Here is a 19,834-nt window from a genome sequence, read left to right on the forward strand (position 1 = left end):
CCTTGAGGACTGGCCCTTCTCCTTTCCCCAGAATAATGGAACCTTCTAGAATGCTGACCCAGCCCTTGTTCCACCTCTCTGAAGTGATAAATAAGGCTTTTATGTGTCATATTTTGCTTTTCCTTTCGGCTTTTGAGATAGGTCTTGCTATATAGTTCAGGCTGACCTTGAACTCACAGTGTAGCCCAGGCTGGCCTTGAACTCTTGGTGATCCTCTTGCCTCAGCCCCTTAGGTGCTGGGATTATAGGTCTGTACCAACACACACATTTTTTTTTTTTGTATTAAATTCTTTTATTGGTACATTGTAGGTAGACAACACAATTACATTTCTCATTGGGAATTGTACCTTTACATGACGCATCTTGGTTCTTATTTTTTCCCCATTCCTAGCCCTCCCTTCACACTCTCCACCCTTCCCTATTTACAAAGACTTTATTTCCATTTTTTCCATTTCTCATCATTTTTCCTTTCCCTTCTTTCCTTTCCCCTGTGCCTCCCACTACCCCTACCCCTTTGGACCTTTTCTTCCTATTTTACATTTTCGATTATTCATTCCAATCATTGGCACATTTTAGGTATACAATATAATGACATTCATCATTGGAAATTTGCACCTTTACATAGTCTCTCTTGGTTCTTGTTTTTCACCCTTGTCCAGCCCTCCCTTCAACCCCTCCAGTCCTCCCTATTTACAAAGATTTTGTTCCTATTTTTCCATTTTCTCATATTAATCCCATTCCCTTCTATCTTTTCCCCTAGCCCTCCCACTTCCTTCCCCTTTGCCCCTTTTCTTCCTATTTCACATGACCTATTATACATTTAGTCCTTATTTACACTTTCAGTTTCTCACACCAGAGAAACTATTCAGTATTTACACATCTGTGTCCTATTTATTTCACTTAAGAGTATTGCCTCAATGTGCATCCACTTAGCTATAAATGCCTCTAATTTCTCATTTTTTATGGCTGAGTAGTACTCCATTTCATAAAAAAACCACATTTTCTTTATTCAGTCTCCAGTTGATGGGCATTTGGGCTGTTTCCAAGTTTTAGCTATTACAAACTGTGCTGCTATGAACATGGGTGCACATATATGACTGTGGTATGATTCTTTTAAATCTTTGGGGAAGATCCCCAGCAGTGGAATAGTGGAGTCAAATGGGACTTTCAATCCTAGTTCTTTGAGGTATCTCCATACTGATTTCCACAGTGGTTGCACCAGTCTACACTCCCACCAGCAGTGGAGCAGGGTTCCTCTTTCCCCACAGCCCCGCCAGCATTTGTTATTGGTTGATTTCATGACAGCAGCCATTCTTTCTGGAGTGAGGTGGAATCTCAGTCTTGTTTTCATTTGCATCTCTCGAATGACCAGTGATGTTGAACATTTTTTCATGTATTATTTGGTATTTCTACTTCTTTACCTGAGAAATGTCTGTTCATTTCAGCTACCCATTTTTGGATTGGGTCTTTAAATTTGGGAGGTCTGATCTTTTTAAGTTCTTTATAGATTCAAGATAGTAGACCTTTGTCTGAGGAAGAGCAGGTGAAGAGTTTTTCCCACATTGTGGATTGTCTCTTCACACTGCTGGTGGTTTCTCTTGCTGTGCAGAAGCCTTTTAATAAGAAGAGATCCCATTTGTTGATTGTTTGTGCTAGTTCACGGGCAACTGAGGTTTTGTTCATAAAATCTTTTCCTACCCCGATGTCTTCAAGGGTTCTACCTAACCTCTGTTCCAACTGGTTCAGAGTTTCTATTTTAATATTTAGATCTTTAATCCATTTTGATTTTAGTTTAGTGCATGGTGAGAGATACAGGTCTAGTTTTAATCTTTGGCAAGGTGAAGCCCAATTTTTCCAGCACCATTTATTAAAGAGGCTATCTTTCCTCCAGTGAGGGTGTTTGGCTCCTTTATTGAAGATGAGATGGCTGAGTGTGTCTGGCGTTGTTTCTGCATCTTCTAATCTGTTCCACTGGTCCTCAAGTCTGTTTCTTTGGCAGTACCGTGCTGTTTTTATCACAGTAGCTTTGTAGTAGAGTTGCAGGTTGGGGATTGTGATACCCCCTGCCATGTCTCTGTTACCTAGAATTGCTTTTGCTATTCTGGGTCTCTTCTTGCTCCAAATGAATTTTTGGATTGTTTTCTCGAGGTCTATGAAGTATGCTGCTGGGATCTGAATTGGAATTGCATTAAATCTATATAGCAGTTTTGGAAGTATGGCCATTTTCACTACATTAATCCTTCCTACCCAGGAGCAGGGGATGTCTGTCCATTTTCTGATATCATCTTCAATCTCTCTTTTCAGAGTGCCATAGTTTTCAGAGACGTGTCTTTAATTTCTTTCGTTAGGATGATTCCTAGGTATTTCAGTTTTTTGGATGCTATTGTGAAAGGAATTATTTGCCCTATTTCTCTCTCAGTGAGTCTGTCATTGGTGTAGAGGAAAGCTATTGATTTTTGTGTGTTGACCTTGTAACCAGCTACTTGACTGAATTTGGTTATTAAGTCTAGAAGACTTTTGGTGGAGTTCTTGGGGTCTTCTATATAGAGTATCATGTCATCTGCAAATGACAATTGGACTTCTTCATTACCTATCTTTATTCCTTTTATTTCTTTCTGTTGTCTAATTGCAGTGCCTAATGTTTCCAGAACTATATTGAACAAGAGTGGTGATAGTGGACATCCTTGTCTTTTTCCTGATTTTAGTGTGAAGGACTTCAGTTTTTGACCACTTAGTATGATATTGGCTGTTGGTTTTTCATAGATGGCTTTTATCAGTTTGAGGTAGAGACCATCTATTCCAATTTTTTGTAGGGTTTTTATCATAAATGCATGTTGGATTTTGTCAAATGCTTTTTCTGCGTCTATGGAGATAATCATATGGTTTTTGTCCTTGGCTCTATTGATATAGTGTATTACATTAATTGATTTTCATATATTGAACCATCCCTGCATCCCTGGGATGAATCCCACTTGATCAGGGTGTATGATCTTCTTGATGACCTTCTGCATTCTGTTTGCCAGTATCTTATTAAGGATTTTTGCATCTATGTTCATTAGTGAGACTGGCCTATAGTTCTCTTTTTCAGTTGGGTCTTTCTCTGCTTTGGGGATCAAGGTGATGCTTGCTTCCAGGAATGAATTTGGGAGTATTGCTTCCCTTTCAATTTCATTGAAGAGTTTAAACAGTAGTGGCAGCAGTTCTTCTCTAAATGTCTTGTAGAATTCAGCAGTGAATCCATCAGGGCCCAGGCTTTTCTTAGTTAATAAGTTTTTAATTACGTTTTCAATTTCATTGGTTGATATTGGGTTGTTCAGAATTTTTAGGTCTTCTTCATTCAACTTTGGTAATTCATATGTATCTAGGAATCTGTCCATTTCTTCTGTGTTGTCCATCTTATTGGCGTATAGGTTCTGGAAGTAGGTATTGATGATCCTCTGGATTTCTGCTGGATCTGTTGTAGTTTCACCCTTTTCATTCCTAAGTGCATGGATTTAGGCCTTTTCTTTCCTTTTTCTGACAAGGTTGGCTAAAGGTTTGTCAATTTTGTTGATTCTTTCAAAGAACTAACTCTTGGCTTCATTGATTTTTTGTATCGTTCTCTTAGTCTCCATTGCATTGATTTCTCCTCTGATCTTTATAATTTCCTCCCTTGTATGAGCTTTGGGGTTGTCCTGCTCTTCTTTTTCTAGAAGCTTGAGGTTCAGCATCAGGTTGTTTAATTGGGCTCGTTCTGTTTTCCTAATATGCATATTCACTGCTATGAATTTCCCTCATAAGACTGCTTTCATTGTGTCCCATAGATTCCGATGTGTTGTATTGTCATTGTCATTTAGTTGAAGGAACTGTCTGATTTCTTCTTTAATTTCCTCTGTGACCCATTGGTTATTCAGAAGTGTGTTGTTCAATTTCCACATGCTTATGAAATTTTTTGAGTTTCTTTTGCTATGGATCTCCAATTTCATCGCACTATGGTCTAATAATATACAGGGGATAACTTCAATTCCTTTGCACTTACTTAAACATGTTCTATGTGTGAGTATGTGGTCTATTTTTGAGAATGACCCAAGTGCAGCTGAGAAGAATGTGTATTCTGATTTTGTGGGGTGGAAGACTCTGTAAACATCTGTTAAGTTCATTTGTTCAAGAGTTCGATTGAGTTCTAGTATTTCAGTACTTATTTTTAGTCTAGTTGATCTATCTATTTGTGACAGTGGGGTGTTGAGGTCCCCCACTACAATTGTATTAGTGCATATATGGCTTTTCATGTCCGTTAGTATTTGTTTTATATAGTTGGGTGCACTAGTGTTTGGTGCATAGACATTTATGATTGTCATCTCTTCCTCTTGGATTCTTCCCTTTACAAGGATGTAGTGTCCTTCTTCATCTCTCTTAATTAGTGTTGGTTTGAAATCTACTTGATCTGCCAAGAGGATGGCTACTCCTGCTTTTTTTTGGGTTCCTGTCACATGCAGTATTGTTTTCCACCCTTTAAGTTTCAGTCTATGAGTTTCCTTTAGAATTAAGTGTGTTTCTTGTCTGCAGCATATTGTTGGATTTTGCTTCTTGACCCATTCTGCCAGTCTATTTCTTTTGAATGGTGAATTGAGACCATTAACATTGATGGTTATAACTGAAACGTACTGACTTGTCATTGCCATGACTTTTTCTTTTTGTTGGGTTCTCCCCCTTTACATTTAATTTCTTGTCTTGCCAGATGGGTTCCTTCTGCTTTGCTTCCTGGGGTTGTAATCCTCAATGTCTGTTCCTAGGCTATTGTGTAAAATTCTTTGGAGTGCTGGTTTGGTATTCACGAAGTTCCTAAGATGCTCTTTGTCATGAAAGTATCTTATTTCTCTATCCATTTTGAAAGATAGTTTTGCAGGGTACATCAATCTGGGTTGGAGGCTGTTTTCTTTTAGGGCTTGGAATATGTCACTCCAAGCTCTTCTTGCCTTCATGGTTTGTGTTGAGAAGTCTTCTATGATTCTGATGGGCTTTCCTTTGTATGTGATTTGTTACTTTTCTCTGACTGCTTGGAGAACTTTGTTCTTCTGTTGTGTTTCTGGAATCTTAACAATTATATGCCTATGTGTAGATTATTTTTGATCAAGGCTATTTGGAGTCCTATATGCCTCACTTATCTGTATGTCAAGCTCTTTTCCCCTGCTTGGGGAGTTTTCTGCCATTATTTCTGTGAAGAGATTTTTTATGTCATCTCCACTCTCTCCTGTTTCCTCATTAAGCCCAATCAGTCTTATGTTATTCTTTTTTGCATCATCCAGCAGCTGCTGGATTGATTTCTCATGTTCCCTTATAATTTTGAAGCAATTTTTCTTTTCCTGGTCATTAATTGCAATCTTATCTTCTATATCTGAAATTCTGTCCTCACACTGGCTCATTCTGCTGTGTAGACTTTCAGTGGAGTTTTTCATGTCCTGGAAATCTATTTGCATCTGTTTTATGGATTCCATTTGTTTCTTATGTTGGGATTCCATCATGTTCCTGAGCTCCTCTCTAGATTTATTAATCATGTCTTGCACTAGGGGCACAATTTCTCCTGTTATCTGAGAAATTATTTCTGATTTCATTTTTTCCAGATCCCCTTTTGTTCCCAGTTCAGTGGGTCCAGGTGGTTGAGTATCAGAGTGTTCCATCTCATTTCCCTTTGGGGTTGCTGTAGGTGATCTGGAAGTCTGGTTTGGAGACTTATTTATGTGTTTTCTCATTTTGACTGGGGTGGTGGGCTGTTAGCGCCTGCATGGATTCCCTCCTCTGAGCTGGATGAGGTGGGTCAGGGGCCGGGAGCAGCGGTAGGGATGGTGACCCAAAAGCCCTTTCCTGTGGGCTGGGAGCAGTGGGAGGGATGGTGGCTGGGGAACCCCTTCCTCTGGACCAGGAACAGTGGGATGGCGGCTCAGAAGCCCCTCCCTCTGGGCTGGGAGTGGTGGGAGGGATGGTGGCTTGGAAGCCCCTTCCTCTGGGCTAGGAGCAGTGGGACAGAAGGTGACCCAAAAGCCCTTTCCTCTGGGCTGGGAGCAGCAGAAGGGATGGTGACTGGGAAGCCCCTTCCTCTGGACCAGGAGCAGTGGGACGATGGCTCAGAAGCCCCTACTTCTGGGCTGGGAACAGTGGAACTCAGTACCTTGGTTTGGTGGTCTGGTGTCCTCTGCGTCTTTATAGTGAAACCACCACATACATCTTAAACACTACATTTTAATGTGATTTTCTGTGTTGTCATCCATTTGATTATTCAACAAATATGTATAAAGAGGCCACTGGCTACCAGGAACCGGTAGAGGGGCTGGGCTAGCAGAAGGGGTGTGTGGGCCAGGAGCTAGGACTGATGTGGAGAAAGGCTCCAGTCTCACAGGGAGTCAGAGCCATGCTCTTGGCTGAGATCTGAAGGAGGAGGCCTAGTGGACAGCAGCAAGGTAGCACCAGGCGAGGAACACACTGGGGACACGGCCTGAGAGGTCAGGGTGGGATCAGGTAGGGGCTGGACTTTCTGTCTGTCTACCCTTAGGGCCTTGGAAGATTTCCTATGCTGAGTTGATAGAAAAAACGATTCAGAAGAAGTGGGTAGGGCAGAAGGGGTCAAACCCACAGCCCTGTGAGCTAACGCCTTTCTCTTAGGCTGTTCTTGTGCACGTATCTTGGGATGCGTGCAAGGCTTTCTCTAGTGTTTATACTCTAGTAATGGAATCTGTGGGTCAAAAGGGAAACTCATCTTCAATCTCACTGGGTATAGCCTTGGGCATTGGTCTCGGCTCCCCACAGATATCAGATCTGCAGATGTTCAAAATGTGTACATAAAATGGAGGGGAGTTTGCACAGGACTGACATACACCCTCCCATGTACTTTAAGCCATCTCCAGATTATGTACAGTAGTCAAGGGCTGACTGTGGACACAGAACTGCAGGCAAGAAGCACCAAATGCACACTAGTTCAGCAACCTGTTAGCAACACACGAACGTTTTTGTTACCTCACACCATCACCACCGTTGGACATTGTTGAGTATATTTACATGTGTAATCACAGCTTGGATCCCTCTCCTGTTCCAGTCTCTTGCCCTTTTCTCTGTGTAGTTATCTGTCTTTATCCTATTGATTTGCCACTATCAATCCATATTAGGGGTATTAGTATTTGGTTGCAATTATTTTTCTCTTGTTTGTACCTCATTTCCTTGTGCTGTGATTTGTATTAATGATTGAGTTGATTAATTTCCAACAAGTTTGATTTGTCTACCTGTTCCTTTATGATATATACTTGCCAGCTACTAATTGAGTATTCTCCATACTCTGAGGTCATAAAATTATTTAAAAAATTTTAGAATTTTGTCTTTTGCTTTTCAGTCGTATGTCCATCTGGAAATGATTTTTCTATATGGTGTGAGGTGGGGGATGATATATATTTACTAAAATTTTGTTTTCCTCATATGGATAGCCAAGAGTGTTCACTCCATTTATTAAAAAGCTACTGAGCTACATTTGTTTTAGCTACTGAACTATATAGCATCTTTGTTGTAAGTCAAGTCATCATGTAGATGTGAGTCTCTTTCTGGGCTGTTTTTCAATTTATCTATTTTTAGCCAAGGTTAAATAATACTACTTATCATAAGTTTATAAATAATTTGCTATCTAGAAAGATTCTCCCCATATTTTTTCTTCTTCTACCATTCTGCCTTGACTACTTTTATAACTTTCCTTCTTTCAAGCTTAGCTTCAAGTTCAACAGATATGTTCATATTTGATTGGAAATACAATTTGGGAAGAACTATTATCTTTATGAAAATGAGCCTTTTGATGGTGCAGGCTTATAATCCCAACACTCTGGGAGGCTGAGGCAAGAAGATCCCAAGTTCGAGCCAGCCTGGGTAACTTAGGATGCAGCTCAGAGCTAATGCCCTGGGCTCAATCCCCAGTACCATGAAAAATAAATATTCTAACTCATGAATATGGTTCGTCTCCTTACTTAAAGTATTTTAGTAAAATTTTACAATTTTTGAAATAAAAATGCTACCTAATTTTTTTAGATCGATTCTTAGGTGGTTTATATTTTACATTATCTCAATGTTACTAAAACTTTCATTTACTGTTACTGGTGAAGACTTGCATTTCAATAAAGACTCAGCTGGCTTTGTGTGGAGAACAGATTGCTGTAGGGAAGAAGAAGGCTACTGACACAGAGGCTTGAGCCATAACCAGCCTGTGGATGGTGGTTCCCCCAGAGCGACAAGTCAGAGATAACAGGGTGGTCAGGGCCTAGACAGACTGGAGATAGTGTCTTGAGGGTGAGCTTTGAGGGTGCAGCTGATAGTCAGTGTGAGAGACAGGAAAAATGAAAAGTGACTCTAGAGCAGCAGGAGGAAGGGACTGCTCTTACTGTGCTGGGCCAAGGGCAGTAGATGTAATTCCCACAGCAGTGCCTGTTCAGGAATGAGATCTGAACCTGTGGAGGTGGAGATGCCTATTAGACATCGAATGGAGAAATGCACTGTTGGCCTCTTCCCTCCTCCAGCCCCTGTGACAGCTTGGCCACCTGGGGGTAGAGAGGAAGACTCTTTACCAGGAGGAAAAGGGAAGCAGAGCTCCTTGGTCACCCTTGGGCCAGCACTTGTTTTTTTTATGTCTGGGTCCCTGTATCTTCTGCTTCCTCCAAGCACTGCACACTGTGCAGTGGGTCTTGGGGATCCTTCTTGAGCCTGTGGCTGGGGGTCCTGTGGGGAAGCCCACATCAAAAGTGTAAGCCTCAAAATTGAGACCTGTGCTGCCCCACGCAGCAGCTGCACACTGTACTGGAAACGTGGCCAGTCTGAGTTGAGATGTGTTGTGTGATTAAGATGCACTCTAGAACTCAAAGATGTTACAGATGAAGACCACATTTTTATTAACGCTTGAAAATATTGACTACATATTAAAATAAAAATATTTTGGATATATGGTTACCCCTCTGTATCTATGTGAACCTGCTTGAATACTAAAATCCAAAGATCCTCAAATCTCTTATATAAAAAGTTCTTTAAATAAAGTGCCACAGTATTTGCATGTAATCTACACAGTCTTTCCCTACACTTTACCATCTCAAGATTACCAGTAATACCTTGAGGAGGTAAATGCCATGTAACTAGTTAATATATTGTTGTTTAAGGAATACTGAAAGAAAACAATGTCTATATATGTTTATACAGGTGCAATTGTTTTCCCCAGTGCTTTCTACTTGAGGGTGGTTGAATCTGCTGATGGATATGGAGGACCTACTGGGGTTAAAGAAAATATAATTAAAAAATTAATTTAATCTATTTATTTTTTACTTTTTTCATGTGGATGCCAGAAAAGGTAAAATTATACATGGAGCTTGGCTGGCTTTCTATTTGTATAAATAGGCAACTTAAAGACTTAGTGAGAGCCTATCTCGGGGTAAAAACGGGGGCTGGGGATGCAGCTGAATGAGAGAGTCCCTGAGTTCAATCTCTAGTACTGCAACAAAACAGAACAAAACACATAAGTGGGGGAGTGAACCAAGGGGCCCTCAGAACACAGGCTGCGGTTCATTTTTGTCTTCCTTCACACACCCAAGGGCTGTGACACTTCCTCCCGGGGTAGCAGAGACAGGGACCTGGCAGACGGAAAGGGAAGCAGGGCTGGTCCACTTCGGAAGGGCACTACAGCCACCAGCCACAAGAGTCCCCAATCACTCTCCTCCACGTGTGCCCTCATTCCAAGAGACTGTTCTCTGCTCACTCAGTTTAGTGTAAGAATGGTTTCATTTTTTATGTATTGTGTGTCATTTCCCCCTCTACAGTTCTTTCATGAAATCACTGTGGCATTTTTTAATTGACATAAATTTAAATGGAGGGAATTGAGGGTGAAAAAGAGGAAGCGGAACAGGGCCCCCGAGGCTGGGCTGCAGATGCCCAGTGGGCAACTGAGCCCAGGATGAAGCGTGGCCTCACTGCCTTCTTGTTACATCTGTCTCTTTTATAACCTCAAACTCTGGGTCTGAGCCCTCTCTGCACACAGGCGTGTTCATCACTCAGGGATTGCATGTAATACAAGGATCATTAGCCTTAAATTTTTATTTTTATTAGCACAGTTTGCAGTATATAATGATTACATTCATCACAGGGAGTTTGTTCATGTTCAGAATACATTTCAATTCTTTTACCCATCACCCCCATCCATTTCTTGATCCCCTTCCCAATTGCAAAAGCTCCGTGACTGAGCCCATCTCATCCTCCTTCAAGACTGAGGACACCAAAATGAGAGTAGATGAAGTGATTTTCAAGGACATCCACTTGCCAGTTCTTACAGCATCCAGTTCTAGTTTCCCACAGAGCAATGCCTAGAAGTGTCCAGCTATGGTGCTAAACCTGCAGCCCACTTGGGTCCCAGGCAGAGCCTTGTCGACCACCTCTTGTTGAGGTCACCTCTGCCCCCAACTTGGGACATTACCCATTAAGGGAACCAAGCCTGAGTTAGGAGTCAACCAGACCTACTAGACCAGAATCACCTACCCTGCTGACCCTGTAAACCCCTAGCCCTTGCCTTTGTTCCCCTTTCTGTAAACCCCAAGGTTTCTGTTGGGCCCTAGAAGGCAGATCTTAAACTTCTTCCTCTGTCTTTCCCTGCATGGTCACACTGATTAAAGCTCACTTCCTGTCCTTCATCACTGCCCATCTCTGAATGGTGCTTGGGACGGGGATAAGCCTGGTCTGTAGGATCCGTGAGAAGGGGCTTTCTGGCCTGAAACTCCAGGAACAAAACTTAATCATGAGGAGAGCAGTGACAACATAAAGGAGCACAGGATGAGAGCAGTGGGGCTGGAGGAGATCAATTTGGGAATGACACCATGTGGACTTGGACTCAATCTGATGCCACAGCGGCTCTCACCCAGCTTCCTCTCACCTGTACCCTGCTGGTACCCTGCATGGCCCCTTGGAAATTACCAAGTGGGTCACACATGGTGCAGCCCTGAGAGAGTCGGGAGTGGGAAGAATTTGTCTGGTTGGACTCCACTGGGGTGAGGTGGAAGATTCAGTGAGGAAGGGGTTTGGTTGTAGTGTCCAGGGCTGGAGCTTGTGTGGAGCCAGCCCAGATTAATGGAAGGAGAGGCGGTTTCAGAGTCAGAACTCCGGTGCCTGACCTTGACTCTGATGCTTGTTAGGGTTTGATTTCAGGTGAATGACTTGTTTTCTCTGCATCTGGATTTCTTGGAGGATTGCTTTGCCCATTGGTTGAGTGGGACTGGTGCCCCCTGCTTCACAGGCAGGTGTGACCAGAGACCTTGTGTGTGTTGGTGGTTGCTCTTACTCATGTGGTGGTACCAGGTGGTAACTCAGGACCTCCTGGTGAAAACCAAGCTGCCACGTGGTTTCAGCACTGGAGAGGCTCCTGATGAGGGCTTAGCTCTTGTTACTGAGCTGTCCCCTGGTGTGTCTTTGAGCCCTTAGCAATATCTGCATCATTGCTGAGCTGCGAGTCTCTGGTAGGGGAACCGCGCCCTGGACATTTTCAGCCATGTGGAACTTGGGACCTTAAATGCAGATACAAAACCAGCCCCTCCTGCAGGCCGCTGGGAGTTTCCCATCCTTCATTGCCGCTGCCAAACCCTCAGAGGTGTGTGCTGGCCCAGAGTGCAGCACAGCCTGAGACCTAAAAAGGGAAGTCCTGAGCTCCTGTGGAAGTTGCTGCAGGCCCCTGGTTTCTTTCAACTACAGAGCTTGCTCAGTCTTCAGGGGAATTCCTGACTGCAACTTCCTTTTGCTGATTCTGCCAGGTAGGTTGAAGGCCCTGGGCATCATGCTCTGCCTGAAGGCACCAGGGGAGGAGGTGGGGACACTTGCTTGCTAGACTGCTGAGCTCCAGCTGTGGTACCTGCTCCATCGGGAGAAGCTGGACCTGCAGGCTCCTGTCCTCTGCCCTCCCTGCCTTGCCTGCAGGACCACCTGTTCTGCACCTGCCCAAGGCGATGTCTCCTCACCCAGGCTCACAATGTCAGGGCAGTACTCGAATTTCTGGGGTCCCCCTCTTATGGTGGCATAGTCCTCACCTCCAGCCCATCTCTGTGCATTCTCAAAACAGATCCCTGATGTGGGAAACCCATGATTTTGTGGAGCAGGCAGCCAGCTAGGGGCAGGCAACCTAGGCCTGAAGTGGTGTCTCCATGGGCTGGGACAGCTGACTGGGCCTCAGAACTGGGTCCTAAAAACAGACTGAGGTGACTGCATGGAACCAGGAGGGGCCATGTGGGGCTGTCAGGAGGCTTGCAGGCAAGAGCACAGCTCTGTGTAGACAGCTGCTGGCCCTGGACACATGCTCTCCTGCAGTAGCCTGCTTTATTCCTGGCATAACCCTGCGAGGAAGACATTGTTCCATTTTACAGCTGCAGACATGCAGGCTCAGAGAGCTGTCACCAAGGCTCCAGTTGGAACCCTCATCCACCTCTGCCTAACTGAACCTTGGGGTATTTCTGGGGACAGCCTGGGCCTGCAGCTGGGCAGGGCCTGGGCACAGGGTGGGCAGGTGGAGGCAGATGGGGCAAGGATAGTTTTCAAGGGGCTGAATGGCCAGGGCAGCAGAGAGCTGGGAGGCTTGGGGTCAGACAGAGCATGCTACAGGCTCCTTGTCTGCATGGCACCTGGTGCCCACCTTTGGGACCAGCGTGAGGCCAAATGGCCAGCAGTGAGGTGTCAGTGCACCTTTCCGTTCTCTCCCACACGCTGCTCAGGGCTGTCTGCTTGGTCCACTGTTTGGGATGGAGGGGGTGGTCAGGGCCAGATGGCAGAGGCTTCTGTGCCCAAAGTCCCTCTCCAGGGCTCCTGTGTGGTAGGGGATCTTATGGAGTGCTCCCTGACCAGCTACCCCCTACCCTGGGAACTTGTTAGAGACCCCAGGCTCTGGGCCCCATCCAAGCCTACCAAAAGGGAACTGTGGGTTTGGGGCTGAGAAATCTGGGTTTTGACAATGTCTCCAGGGGATTTGGAAGTTTTAGGGCCATAGCCTCAGGAACAGGCTCTCCCTGGGGGCATGAGGGGGTGGAAGGTCTCAACTGTGCTGAGCAGGGATGAGTTGGGCCTGTTGCCTGCTGCCAGCCTTCCCTTGGTGCCCACGTTTGCCCTTCCTCCTTCCCTGTATTCATTTTGCAGACAGTGCCCTCGGGCCCTGTACTACTTCCTTCGGGAATCGGATGATCTTGCCCATTTCTGCAAGCTCTTGGGCCTTATGTCCTCTAGGCCATCCTGTCTCCTATTCCAACCTTGCTGCTGAATTTTCTACACTAGTGCTGTCCTCTCTGCCTGGACCTAACACAGGTGTGGTGTATAGAGCTCCCCTAGATCCCCTGTTGTCTTCCTGTGCAGGGCCAAGTGTGTCTCCTGAAGTCCCAAGCCAGAGGAATTGTGTCTCAGCCTTGATTGCTGTGTGAGCACACCCCGGGGTGCTGCTCAAAGGCATGGGACTCTGTGTCCTGCTCTCTACAGGAGAGTGGTCTCTGTGCCAGGGACTGTGGGTACAATTAAATCAGTTTCTGCCCACACATGCAGAGCTCATGGCACAGGCCCAGTGTGCAACAAGAACTGCATAGATGCTACTGTCACTGTTATTAGCCAGTAAACTGGACAGATTATCCCCTCTTCCTTTAATGTCTACGTATCTATCTACCTACCAGTCAGCCTATTTATTTTATTTATACTTTGTTACCAAATAGGCATAACATAAAATTCACCATCCTAACCATTTTTCAGTGCACGGTTCAGTGGCATGAAGCACATGGACAGTCCCGGGTAGCCTCGGTCACTATCAATCTGTAGGACTTTCTGTCTTTCCAAACTGCAGCTCTGTGCCCACTGAACACCAGCTCTTCCCTTCCTTCCCCCTCTCTTGGACCCACCTTTCTACTTCCCATCTCTGTGACTCTGCTGCTCTGGGGTCTCAGGGAGTGGAACTATTTAGGATTTGCTCTTTGGTGTGTGTTTATGTCACTCAGCGCAATGTTCTCATCTCATCGGTGCTATAGCCTGTGTGTGCATCCCTTTCCTTTTTAAAGTGGAGTAATAGTTCATTGAATTATTTGTACGGACAATACACATAATTTTGTTTTTTATCTGTTTATCCATGATAGACATCTGGGTCCCCAGCCTGTGGCATTCTGAGAAGGAGAGAGTATAGTAACAGCAGGAGCATGTGAGCTTTGGTGTCAGGTGTATAAAACTTTTGTCTCCACGGGAAGCTTGGGGACCTCACTGAGCCCCACTTTCAATGCCTATATGATACTGCTGCTATCTGCTGTTGCAAAAATAAAGAGAAGGCATTTCGCATGTCTGTAATACCAGCACTCAGGAGGCTGAGGCAGGAGGATCTCCATGGGTTCAATGCCAGCCTGGTTTACATCATGAGACCTTGTCAGTATAGAGTGAGCTTTTTGTACAGAGCTATTTCTGTCCCCAGTATAGCAAATAAAGGCTGCAGGATTAAAATTTTCACCTCTTGCTTTTCTATTAGCTCTCTCTCATCCTCAGGCTCATTGCATTATCATTTGCACAGAAACAACTTAACCTTTTTGCTAGTTCACTTTGACAAACACGCTGTCCCTCCAAATTCCCATCTGCCATTGGTAGTCACCCTCTTACCCCCAATCCCTGGTAATTAGGGATCTATTTTCTGTCCCCCAAGTTTTGCTGTTCTAAAAATCCCACTAGAAGGAAACAAGACAGCAAGGGGCCTCAGGACTGGCTCCTGTTGATGGCTTGTTGTCTTTGGGGCCTGGCAGGTCGGGGGTCCTTTTCACTGCTGAGAGGGTCCCGTGGGTGCCTGTGCCCATGAGTTTATTCAGGCCTGGAGGGACCTGTGTGCTTTTCTCTAGGGTTTGGAAACTTTGAACAGACCTTCCACAATGCTTCCATGTAGGTTTTCTTGTGAACATAAGTGTCCATTTCTCTCCAGGGTGGTCACCCAGGACCGGAACTGTGGGGTGCATTCGCTATTCTCAGAAATGGCCATTTGGTGTCTCAGCGTCAGGTCCCTGTTGCATTTCCAGCAGTGAGGGTGACTGTCCTGGTTGCTGAGCCCCTGCCTGTCCTCGGCAATACCAGTGGCTTGTATTGCTTGGAAGGCAGAGACAACGGGTGCACCTTGTGCCTCCTGTCCTCCTTCTGCCTGCTCCCCACATCCTCCGGCAGTGAGATGCAGGCTCACAGCACAGAGCATGGTCACCTTTGTCTCCTGCCTCTCTCCAACCTGCCTCTAACTGGTTCTTGTGAATGTGAAAGGCCAGGAAAGGGAAGCAGGCCTAGCCCCACCCTGGGAGTCCGAGCCCATTTGGGACAATGAGTCTTTGGGCTTTTTTCTGAGAGCCACAGGTGGGGGTGGAGGTTCTGTCTTTGCAGGTGTTAGGCAAGGGTCTCCGGGTCTGCTGCAGGCAGCTGGGATCTGGCTTTGAAGGGAAGCAGGTCACACAGGTATCACAGGCATGGTTCTGCTTTTCTATTCAGTGCCATCTGGCTTGAGGCTCCCCCAGCTCCAGGGCCTGGGGCTATGGCCCTGGGTAGAGGTGAGAAGTGAATCCTGGAGTGTACAGTGGGAAATGGGTAAAGTCACAGATGTGCCTAGAACATCCTCCTAGAATGGAGGAAGAACATCGTGTCCCTCCATTCAATCTAAGCAACTCTTCCTCTTGGACTGCAGAGTGGGGGCCCAGGCTGCCTCTGACCCACCCTCGGGGTCACTTCTCAAGTCTTTTTGCCCTGAAATGGCTTTTCCCGGATACCTTCATGGCATCTTAGCTCCTAGGGCTGCTTCCAGACTCTTACCTCCCTGCACAGCTCTCAAAGGGTTGTCAAACAGCCCTCAGGACCTTCATTCAGCCGGAGCCCCCTGGCTCCCTGGGGCTCCAGGTGTTGCCCTGGTAGGGAATTCAAAGGGGCTGGTGCATGGGCTGCGACACCCCACAGGACAGGCCAGGGTGCCTGGGGCTGCTGAGGCCATGGACAATCCCTCTCCTCTCCCTCTGCCCGCTGCACCCCACCCTCAGTACAGTGACCCTCAAAATAACCTGGCTAAGATGCCACTGTGGGGACCATTTGGGCTGATGTCTTCTCTTTGCCTCCAATCCCCGCCAGTGGCTGCAGGTTTTGCTGCAAGATCTCAAGGACTCCATTCTGGCTGTGAGGAAGCCAGGCAGGAGGGGCAGCTGGGCCTGATTCAAGCTGGGAATCAGTGTGTCTGGCTGGGGACAGGGCTGGGCAGCCATCTCTCTGCCTGGGCTCAGCGCCCCCCGAGAGCTTTGATGTTGAAGGATGGGGGTCGATAGTAAAGAGGTGCCCGGAATTGCCTGGGCCAGGTTGGCACAGATAAGTGCCTGTCCCCCAGTCCTACCAGGGAGGTGAGAAGGGCACAGAGGTAGACATGGATCTCAAGCCTCCATCTGTGCCCATTGCGTTCATCCTGAACTGCCTGGCTGGAGTTTGTGCTTGGAGCCACTGGGCTCCTCCTGCCAGGGGAGCTGCAGTTAAAGCTGTTGATTTTGGTGAAAATTGGTCCGAGCTTATATTCCCACAGGAACAGGCCAGGGGGAAGAGAAAGGTTTAGGCAAGTGCAGGGGAGGATCCTGACTTTATTTAAAATTTTGGGATTTTGTTCATCATGGAGTTTTTGCACTGATTTGGTTTTTAAACGTAATGCATTAATTTATCATTTTCTGCCCTGTCCCTAAATCTAGTGCCCAAGGCAAGTAGATGCCTTGTCATAGCTGTGGCCCCAGAGATGTCCCCAAGAACCCTGGCACCCACGTGTCCTTCTTCCTGAGTTTGTGCAGCAGCGGTCCTGCCGGCGTAGGACGCACCTTGGTAGCAGGTGGATTTTTTCCTGCCAGTCCTCACCTGCCGAAAGGCCACTTGCTCCCCTTCAGGCCAAACAAAAGTGGGCGAAGGTGAAGGGTGGAAGGTGGGGTGGGGGGGCCGTGGCCCGATGTGTGAGTCAGACAGCGACTCCCGGCCCTTTCCCGGATCCTCATTTGTTAGAAACTCTTGTTTCTCCAAACTCTGGGTTCCAGAAGGTGAGGGCGCGTTTCGGTTCAGCAAACAGGGCTGCTCCACAGAGGGGGCGGCCAGCTCAGGCACTTTCCCTGCAAGTCCGTTGCTTTCCGTTCCGAACCCGAGCCCTGCTGTGGCTCAGGGCTTGCTTTTCCCGGGAGGGGCCCTTGTGCTGGTCCTCAGAGGGGCCAGTCACACAGGGAGTGATACCGGACAGCGCTGGCATCCGAGTGGGAGTGCAGCACCCCTCCGGGGGTCGGGCGGCTCTAGGTGTGCAGGAGCACAGAGCAGGGACAGGGCTGGGCTCTTGGTGACACAGATGACAGCGTGGTCTCCACACAGTGGCTTTCCTGTTTGGGGGATATCCGAGTAGGAATCTCACAGAAGAGCAGAAGCACAGTTCTACAGATGAAGGTAAGGGAGAGGACAGAGGAGTCTCAAGTTTATGTTGCTGTTAGGAGGGGGCACCCTCTTCCCTGACTTCAGATGCTGCCTTACTCAGTCAAGAGCTCTTTATTTATTGAGCAGCTACTTTGCCCCAGGCCCTCACAAATACAGTGATCTTTCTTTTGGAGAGCTAGTGCTTCCTGGGGATGTGGCTCTCTGGGTCATTAAAGTCCCAAGGAGAGGAGAGGGTGAGGACTCCTGCCAAGAACCCATGCAGAGAGCGTATTCTGGAGTCCAATTCTGTTTTCTTAGTTTGTGTTTTTATTATCAATTATATTTTATTATAATTCATATTATTAATTTATTTATAATTTTACAATCTATATCATTCTATTTATTAATTTATTTTTATTTATAATCTATACCAATTTATTTACAATGAATTCATTTATAATGACATATTATAATTATGATTTATTATAATATTAATTATAATTTTTATTTTTATATTACGTTTGCAGTACATAGTGATTGCATTCCTCTTGGGAAGTTGGTGCCTGTACATGATACATCTTAATTCTTTTTACATCTCTCTCCTACATCTTTTGATTCCCTTCCATTTGCAAGAGATCCACCTCCCTGTTTCCTATTACCTATCTTTATTTTGCTCTTTAAGTTATATATACTTTGGCTTGCTTATATAAGAGAAATCATGAGATATTTAAGCTTGTGTGTCTGATTTATTTTACTTAAAGTTATAGTCTCACGGTTCACCTGTTTTCCTAAAAATGAACCAAATTTATCCTTCTTTATGATAGAATAGTACTCCACTGTGTATAAACACCGGTCTGACTCCAGGACAGCAGCTGCAGAGAGCTCAGGAGAGGTGGGGAGCAGGCAGTCAGACTTGTGCTCAGCTCTTCCCGCTGCAGTGACCGTGCAGCCAGGGATAGGAGGGCGGCATCAGCTTTTGTTTCTGTTGTACCTGTCAAATCTTCGGGATTTTTAAAAGGTGGTACTAACTGCTGGCTGATGCGGTGCTCTAAGGGAGACTCCTGGGAAATATGGGCCAAGAGCCTAGAAAGTTTACCTGCGTTTAGGACTCTGGGAGGTGTTATGGACTGTTACTGATCCTGAGTAGACCCAAAGATGGCCGCACCAGTGCTGTTTATGGTAACTCCTTACATGCCTGGTGAGTGGGATTGTGAAATAAACCATCAACATTATTTTGGCTAGCACAAGGCCATTGAAAATGAAGGTGATGAGGATCTTAAGGACAGAAAGTTATCAGCAATTTATAAGACAAATGGATCGGAAGCAAGAGACTGGCTTCTAGAACATTTTCTGTCTTGGAAGGCAAGGAAAAGTAGGCTCAGGATAGAAGTCAGGTCACAGAGAGGAACCCCATCTGGAGAGATGTTCATGTTCAGTGGTTTGATGAGATGACAGGGTGACTTCAATCAGAAAGCCGGATGATGCAAGGTGAGAGGAGGCAGTGAAGCGACAGGGAGCCCTGGCCTGCCCGGTGGAGCAGGGTGGTTGGTGCAGCTCTCTGGAGGCGTCTTGTGAGACCAGGTAGCCTTGGGCAGGCATGTGTCCTTCAGTCAAGTATGCTGCTCCTGAGGACGTATTAGAGTCTCACGAGGTCCCTGAGGGGACCTGCATGGACCTGTCCCCTGTGGCACTGTGTGCAGACCCAGAAGTCATAATCCAGCCATCCAAGTCACTTTGAGAACAAACAAGTTAATAAGGATATGATGTCCACTTTGGGGCACAAGGCTGTGTTAGAGGGAGCAGACTTGACAATGCTCCGATCTGGGGACATAATGCTGAGTGAAAATAGTGAGACGCAGGAAGCACCGGGCCCTGGAAATGCAGGCAAGCAGAGGATATTAGGTCCTGGGGGAGAGGCTGTGCTCAAGAGGGTAGGAGCAAGGAGCGGAAGCCCAGGGATTCCATGAGTAAGTGAACAAAGCCAGACAGGAGCCTGTCCAAGTCAGGGACAGAGTTGACTGTGAGCAGCTCCACCGCCCTCCCTGGGGTTCAACCCCCCGAAAGAAGCCAAGAGTCTCCCCCAAGCCCCAGCCAACCACCCAGTTAAAGCAAAGTATATATAAAAACCTTGCTTTAGCAGCATTAAAGTATGTTCTTATTAGACAACACAGTTATAGATACAAACTGAAATATCAGCAATCATTTTTCTGGGGATAGGCAGATTTTATGTTCTTCCTGATATTTCCTTCCTTCCCAGTTTTTGACGATAAACTAACATGGCTTTTGTACTAAGAAAATGTTTTCTGATTTTATACTGTTTTGTATTCTGCTTTTCAATGTGCAACTGAGTCTTCATTCTCCATATAATTTTTAACTGACTTGGAGCTGGAATTTACATATATAAAATACACCAGCATCAGCT

General features: G+C 45.9%; 1 protein-coding gene across 3 annotated transcripts in view; it reads left to right on the plus strand.

Annotated features, from left to right (window-relative positions):
- The window catches only part of Wdfy4 (WDFY family member 4), a 287,946-nt gene that overhangs the window by 583 nt on the left and 267,529 nt on the right, over positions 1 to 19,834 (plus strand). Inside the window, exon 1 of one of the 3 annotated variants that reach the window (XM_087210585.1) lies at positions 17,079 to 17,445. The exons of the other annotated variants lie outside the window; for them this stretch is intronic. The gene's annotated coding sequence lies outside the window, so the exon portion shown is untranslated. Of the gene's footprint in view, positions 1 to 17,078; positions 17,446 to 19,834 lie in introns of those variants that run through there. 3 annotated transcript variants of the gene reach the window in all.

This window comes from Heterocephalus glaber, unplaced genomic scaffold (genome assembly GCF_053883595.1).
Source record: "Heterocephalus glaber isolate CG9 unplaced genomic scaffold, H.glaber_assembly_v1.0 deba00001150, whole genome shotgun sequence".
Classification (NCBI taxonomy): Eukaryota; Metazoa; Chordata; class Mammalia; order Rodentia; family Bathyergidae; genus Heterocephalus; species Heterocephalus glaber.